Source organism: Colletotrichum truncatum (genome assembly GCF_014235925.2).
Source record: "Colletotrichum truncatum strain CMES1059 chromosome Unknown Contig_0009, whole genome shotgun sequence".
Classification (NCBI taxonomy): Eukaryota; Fungi; Ascomycota; class Sordariomycetes; order Glomerellales; family Glomerellaceae; genus Colletotrichum; species Colletotrichum truncatum.
The window spans coordinates 2373730-2381810 of NW_027222406.1; positions in this window are offsets into that span (position 1 = coordinate 2373730).

Genomic DNA, 8081 nt, shown 5'->3' on the forward strand with positions numbered 1-8081 from the left:
ACGGTTGTTTGTGGGGGAAGCAAGTAATAAGGAATGCATGAAGGCTCACGAGATCAATATCTCTTCCGCCGTCTCTGTGCCACGCCCGGCCCCGGCGAGTGAGCAGAAAATATGATCGAGCAATGACGCAATAGAGTTGCGACCAACACAGCGGTTAACAATTTCCCGCTAATGAGGCCGCCTGCGAGATACGGTGCTATCCGAAGACATGGGTAGACTAAAGTGGTCGTTTCGTCGTCGTCTTATTTCTTGAAGGCACATCGTTGCTTTGGTGTTTGGTTTTACAGGCACGAAGCCAAATCCTGGGCACGACTGTCCGCGCCGGGCCATGCCATGGGACCGCCAGCCCGCGTGGGTCACGAGAGGCGCTGGCCCCACGAGGCCGTGGAGGCTCCCGGTGATGCCAGGTGATTGGGACTGATCGACAAAGCAGCAGCGGTGGGATGCTATTTTGGAGATGAAATAAAAAAGAGGACACTCACAGTCCAAGATACGACGATCAATCCCTCCAGACATCAGTCAGAGATGACCATCGTGAAGCGGGAAAACCCTGATTGCCGTCGCGGTGCGGTGCGTAGGGTCTTGGGGAAAGCTGTCTCTTCGCTGTTCATCACCAGCGTGTCGGCCCAGACACACACAAGGGCTCTCTAGTTGTAGTCTAAGATGGTGCGCGGGTGGCCTGAGAGTGTCACTGCATGTACCGCGCCGCACGCCATGGAATGCGTCGAGACTTTGCGGCTACGAGAAGGAAGACCGGGGGGCGTCCATCGACCGATGATGGACCCCACTGATCTGCGCGTGGTTTGCCTGAAGGGGCAGGGATACTGCCAAGTTTTGCATGCGAAGGCTGCAGAAGTGTGGCATCCATCAGATAGAAAAAAAGGCCCATGGATGTGGTATTGCAGGTGTAGACGTTATTCTGATTGGGCACCTCGGCGGCCTTCGCTTCCGCGACCTGGCCTAGAAAGGGCCACCGATGAAGGAGAGAAAATACAACAAAAATTGGAGGCCGTTCATTTCTTTTTTGGAAGAGCACACACAGCACAGCACAGCACAGCACAGCACCAAGAGCGGAGGGTGAGCAAGTGATATCGAACCCCAACTCCAGTGGCAGTCGTAGTACTCGGACAGGCCTCATTCCATCCAACGCCAGTGAGACCAAACTTGAGGGGGCGTACGCGTTCTCAAGCAACGGATCTTAGTTTATAACATACCGCCGGCGTGGACACGTTGTTTCCCCCCCAGAAAAGCGTCAACAAAGATGATCATATGACCTTTAGCAGCATTGGTTGGAGTCCGGATCACCTAGCCTTTGGTCATGTATCGACAGACAATGGACCAACGTGGGCTGCTTATGCCGTGAGAACTTTTGAAACCAAAAGAAGGCCACACCTATCGCAATCCGTCGTCCATGACTTGGTCAAACAAGACAAGCAGCAGCCGAGACCCGTTCCCCCGCAGCATGGGTACACAGAAGAGAGAGAGATCAAAGAAAGACTGCGGAGAAGACAAACGATGCTGTCATTTGTTGACTTGATGGGGGGAGGATTTGCTCCGACAACAGCCAAACTGTAAGACGGCGGCAAGACATGCAAGAAACAGGGACTCCATCGTTCCATGTTGGACGCACCCTTGCGTACGTCCGTACGTTATCACGGAACTGTTGACTACCTTACTTACTCGAAGCCCTCTCTGAATCCTCGGCAGCACGACTCTCCTCTGCTCATCCCAACACTTACTTTTCAGCATGGGCCCATCAACCTTGCATTGAAAATTACAGGCGGTGGACACCGGATGGATCTTATCCACTGAAAAAGCTCATCTACGCCTCCTTCATGTCAACCAGCTCCGGAGCTTGAGAGACTCGGGGGATGGGCAAACGGGTCGTCTCCTCCTCCTCCTTATTATCCCCCGCAGCAGCGCAGGGGCGAAATATGGGCAAAAGAGGCAGGACAGATTTGAACGCACGAAATCTCTTAAACTACGGTGCATGGGTAGCGCGTGTCGTCGCATCCTAGAGAGGCTCAATGACGTAGAGACCCGTTTCACGGCCCTAAGCCTTCATCGGGAACTGATGTGGGTGATCGAACTTTTTGATGATGAGCCCAGCGCCTAGCCGTGCACAGGGCTTTGAGTGGCTAGAGAGCCAGCTGTCTACCCCCTACCAACCCCCACAGCGCCGGCCAGTTTGGTCCATGTCGCTAGTGTTCCGTGCCGGTTCAGGCGTGCTGGCGCGGCTGCTGTCCAGGGGGGAGGGACAGGACGAGCTACAGGGGCAGTAAACCACTGTTCCGTGCGCTAAGAGCGCCCATTAAAACCCGCAGTTTCAGCGCCAGCCTCCACTGAGGAGACTACTACGTAGTACTCTGCGGGTTGCTGTACCATCTGCCTCGAAGCTAAACAGGGGCGTATAGCGGAGTAAGGGCGGAGGATAGTGGACTATTTAGGTGGTTCATTAACTGAACTCTCTGGACCACTATCCGTACGGGCACAAGTGAAAGAGGCAACTGGAGTTGTTGTCAGGACGGCTAAGCAAGAGCTATCCATCAAAAGGTCAACGGCCTGTGTGTCCACATCAGATGGAAGCACAGGTCGTCCAGCATGGATATCCATCCCCGTGGGTATGCTGGGCGCGGCCCCCTCTCGCACCGAGTGTCCCTTCAAGGATTGGGAATCTAGACCTCTGACGGGGGCAGATCAAGGCCTGTTTCTCCTGTCCAGACATTAGAAATTGCATCTTAAATGACATGACCGAATCGAAGGGAACACAAGAGGCAACTGAGAAATCCCGCTGGCGAAGGAATAATCCTGGCTCCCCCACGCTCCCCTGCGCGCTATCTGGGGAGCAACGGCCTGGGACCACGGTCGAGTACGGCTTCAGCAAACTTGGCAATAAGAAAAATCTTGAAAGGATTTTCTTTCCCCTTACTGCAAGTGAGGCGGCTGACACACCCCTGACTTCTGCTTCACCGAGAGCAGTTTGCTGGAATAGACCGCGTATACACACCATGTACAGGCTTTACGCAATCTAGCAAAGACAAATTTAAAAAACGAACTCTCACCCAAAACAGCATGGTGACACTCGGCACCAAAGAGCCTTCTGGCATTTCGATGTTTTTCTTGTTCGGCCCCTTGCAGCCAAGGCCCTGGGAAATCCAAACGAAGATAGGTCATGCGCATTGGAAGTTCCTTTGCCTTGGATTCTTGGTGACCGAGCCACGCATGCTCAACCGGGCTGGCTGGCTTGTGGCCCCCAACAGGTTCCAGTCGAACCACTTCGCTTGGGGTGTTTCTGCCGCACAAACGGCCTGGGGCCTTGGTTAATTATTATTTTTATTTTATTTTTTATTTTTCTGAATCATCATGAAAATGAGAGACACCCAGGCGTCACGATTACAGCCCACTGACCGGGCTTTAGATTCCTGGTCGTCTGGAACGTTTGAGGGGCGTGCGTGCACACTAGCCCGGCTCTGGACCCCACGATGGCATCATTACCTAGACAATGGCGGTCCTTTCGAATCAATGGAATTATTGACGACGGCATCCGAAACAAGGGTCCCCCCAGCGCTTTGCTCCTGTTGTCACAGAGCCTCAACACGTTGGTGTTTCCTTGGCCCGAGGGAAAAGATGACAACAGTCAGAGCTTGAGCGTAGGTTCTACGTAGTATGTTTTCATAGCTTCTCACTGAGACAAACTTGCTTGGACTGGGTTTTCTCGTTGTTTTGATGGGAATCGCCGGGATCCGAAGCCACTCCTCTTTTCTCTCTCTCTCACTACGATCGGTTTGCAATCGACCAAGACACTCCGCACGCGGGCTATCGTGGCTCTGCGGCGAACTATGGGCGTGTAGTTATTGGGGTTAGGGCAGCTTGGGATTCCCCGCCACAGTCAGCCGCCGTGGCTTGCCCTCAGTCAGCCACGTCCTCTTACTGATGTCTCTAGAATACACTGGCTGAAAGTCTTACTGCGGGACTTGGGAGTTGTCCAATGAGCTTACACTGTGCCCATTCGGAGGGGGACTCAAAGGGGAGCTAAACAGCAGACGGTGATGCTGATCTCACGCAGAAACACTTCTTGGTGCGCAAAATGGCGGTGTGATTGTTTTCCATCTGGTCTTAACCCATTATATCCCCGATCGCATTTCGATGGGATAGGACACTCTCCTCCTGGTTGGCCAACCTCTCAAATGATTGTTCGAACGGACTGCCGCAGCCACCCCCGTCTCTCTCTCTCTCGCTCGCTCTCTCCCCCCCCTCACCCCCAGATCTATGAGATAGAGTTTCGCTCGCATTGCCGGCGCCAGGCTTCAAAACTGTGGTTCCACACCCTCCCGCCGCGCGGACGTCGCCGTCTCGAGTTTGCGGTGAGGCTCTTCGTGTTGTCTCCGGCCTCGGCTGTTCTCTTGTTGAATCATGGAGTACGTATATCTATCTGTTCTTTGCCATGGGGCCGTACCGACAAACATTTGCACACGTGAGGGCATCTGCCACGGGAAAGTCTCTTTAGGTGGCCGTGGAAAACCTTAGGTCAGACCCGGAGTGATGGTTCCTGAGTTTTCTCTCTACGGTCCGAGGATGGGATTTTGCTTCTTTCCCATGTAGATTCAGGGGCTCCCGGCCTCATCAGATCGACCGGCTCGGGGCAGAATTCCCGGCGGCCAAGCGGCCGACTGGGCACATGAACCGCCCCATATCGGACGGGACGAGACATTTTCATGGTACGTGGCAGGTCCCGTGATATTAGTCGGGCATTCGAGGCTCGACTTGCATGTGCAACTTTTCTGCCCACATGATGGTCACGGTTACGGTCTGACATGATGAGAAATTCGGAGCCGCCGATTATGGGCGAGAACTGGCGAGTGTCATACTTGTTCTGTGTCTTATCTTGCTCATCTTGACAACGTGCTAGAAATTATGTGGGCGAGCTGATTCGCCATGAGTCGTTGTGATGCGTTGCATGCGGCAAATCACTGTTGCACGTCGCGGCTGCTAATAAAAAAAATAAAATAAAAAAAAAATCTCTTACAATCCGACTGATCTCCAGGTCTCGAATGGAAATATCGGTGTCCGTCACGGCGTCGGCGACGCAGCATGCAAGCTGTCACCTGGGGACCAGCCGGGACTCGCGGCGGACATTGATGGTCACGACTCTGACCCCAGGTCTTGGCTGCATGTCTGCATGGCCGCACTCCATTCCGTAGTAGGCTGACTACGTCTGCGAAGTATTCTCCCTACACAGCATATACAATATCTTGTTCCGTCTGGTTCTCGTCCTGGAGCATGGAGCGAATCGTTCCGACTTTTTTTTATGGCGCGTCTAATGGAACGGCGGTGGTCACACAGCAGTGAACCACCCTTTGTAATCTCTTGCCTCCTTTGACGCTGACCGATGTGGGTGTACGACATGGCCGTCCAAATGACGGTGGTCAGAGGCAGAGGGGTTGTCGTGTGAGAGAAGGTGTTCATTTCACCTTGGGACATACGTTGTCACGACTCTCTCCTCTCCGACGCCTCGAGCCTGTGCAGGAAAGCATCCAACCCCGCATATGAGGTGCTCGTTGGCTGCCAGATTTATCTGCACGACGTGCAGCAATGCAGTCAGAGAGTTTGGGAATATATGTCGCCCGTGGATTACCTGGCGTGGGCAGATTTCTTGTCATCACAGCACCCGGTCAGAAAGTGTGATATCTGTCTGTACAAGATAGTGTGGATGCGAGTAAGTACTGCCTGCGAAGGCATCGACAATCTGGGACGCGAGCTGACCGGTGTTATAGCACCCTCCCTCCTTACGGGCACCAGAATGGGTGCCGTTCATCCACCCACCCCTTCTTGGTGGTTACTCAACCTCGGCCGGGGAAAGCATGAATCGCCATCGTCGACCCCAGACCAACCCGGGGACAGACAGCCTTTTCACCAAGCGATGGCCAGGTCCGTTGATGAGACGACGTGCAGCACACAGTCGGCCAACCAGCACCTCAAATCTGTACCCCGCAAATGTCTGCTGCGACGATGGACAAGAAAAAGGCTTCCCCAGGTGCCATATGCCATGTTGACCTTGCATCCTTGCATGTCTGCGGCATCCAGTGGCACAGGGCAACCACAGAGACCGTTTCAGCATCGTCCATAATTAACTCCCTCCAAGCCGAGCTGGGGAAAGCGGGGGTGGTGCGGACTATGGCGCTAGCACGACTACTACTACTACTACTACTACTACTACTACTACTACCACTTACATGGACCTTGAGTTTCACCGGTCCGAGCTGGGCCTGAAGGGCAGGCGGGGTGGCGATACCATGCCTCCTGGCATCGACAACCGGTCCGTAGACGGCGCGGTCCTTGGCATCTTTTTAGGGAGAAATGTTGAGGAGTCTATTCACTGCTCAACGTGGTGGCGGGAACGTCTGTTTCTTCACCTGGGTTCACCGCTGTTGTCAAGGCGTCTGAGTTTAACCCCGGAGCAGAAGCCGGATGGGGGATCCAGAATGTCGATGGTTCGAAAAGAAGGGCAAAGTATAAAAAAAAAAAAAAAAAAAAAGTCATCTTGTCTTTTGCTATACACCATACCTGCGGGAGCCAAGAAGAGCGATTGCCTCGTGTCCCGTTTTGGTAGATGGCGTGTCGTTTCGTCGAGGAACTTTCGACGGAGCATGGTGCTATGCTGGTTCGGAGGAGGAGCAAACGGTCCAGCATAGTTTTTTTTTTTTCAAAGACTTTGAGCTTGATGGCATTATTTCTCAGGGTCCTTTCCTTGTTCGATATCGCCTTGGCGGAGTTTTCCCTCCCCCTCCTCCCCGGTGAACTTCAGCTTCGGGCCAAGGGGGGGGGGTGGTTGGGTAGGCAGATGGCGACGGACACGACGTCGTGTCTAGCATTATCTTGCCGGTGTCGAAAGGCGGCGGTTTTGACGGCTCCTGGGTATCCCCCTCCCCGCCCATCCATCCCATGTCTTTTCTGCTTGCATTAGATACAGTTGGCGGAGGTATGCCTGTCTATCTATCTCCCAGGCGGAACTGAGGAAGAGAGCAAGCTGGAGATGGATAAAAAGGTAAATTAGCGGCATGTTGGCGTGGTTCTGATTTTCCGCGGCCGCTGGGGGGGGGGGGGGGGGGGGGGTGGTATATCGGACATGGAGCGTTTTCCATGTCTGCTGGGGAGTGCATATGCGGAAGGAAGGTATTCTGATGGTATTTGACGCCGGCATGGAGCAAGATATCGGAGGGTTGATTATCTGCTGTCAATCCATTCATTTCTCCACGCATCCTTCTTCGGATATCCATATCGGTCAGTGACGACAGCTGCGGCGCTGCCCTGCGTCTTTTTCGCCCGGAAATTATCACCACAAAAAACGCCACGGGCAAGTGAAATATGCGAGTATATTGCAATTGGGAAAGCAATTCGATGGCTTACTGGCTCGAAAGAGATATCCCCGTTAACCCCCCCTTTGGTCAGACGCCCATGGCAGAGCTCCGCCAGATGAAGGTGGGCCAAAGTTGTTGATTCCAACATCGACCCCGCCTCTGTCGCAACTACAACAAACATGTGGGATGAGATAGCTCTACTATGGTACCAAGCTTGCTCCCCCCTCTTCCCCCCTTCCCCTCTACTCTAGACCGCCCAGCTCCTTGAGCTCCAGGACTGGACGAAGGCAAGATTGCCGCCAGTCATAATGTGTATCTGCCCTACCGGCCACCCGCCAGTCATCACACCAACTCCGAGCGCCCAGCGGCTCGTTCTTAGCAGCCGCCTCACATCCGTATGATTGGCTGATACCCCTCTCTCTCTTTCTCTCTCGGTAATGGTGTGCCTGTCTTGGTAGTGTTCTTTTTGGGGGAGGGGCCTGAAGGAGGAGGAGGGGTAGGGGGGCGAAGAAGGGAGGTTGCTTCGAGGCGTTTTGCAAAGCTGCCAATCCGGTGCTCCCGCATCGATAGCGTACCGAACGCGGCGACTTTTGCAGTCGAAGCTGGGTTGCATGCAGCGGGGCTCTATTGCGTGGTAGTGGGACTTGTCTTGCATATTAGACCATGACAAAGCATTGAGCGAGAGAGCGAGAGGTGGCTGTTTTTTTTTTTTTTTTTTTTTTT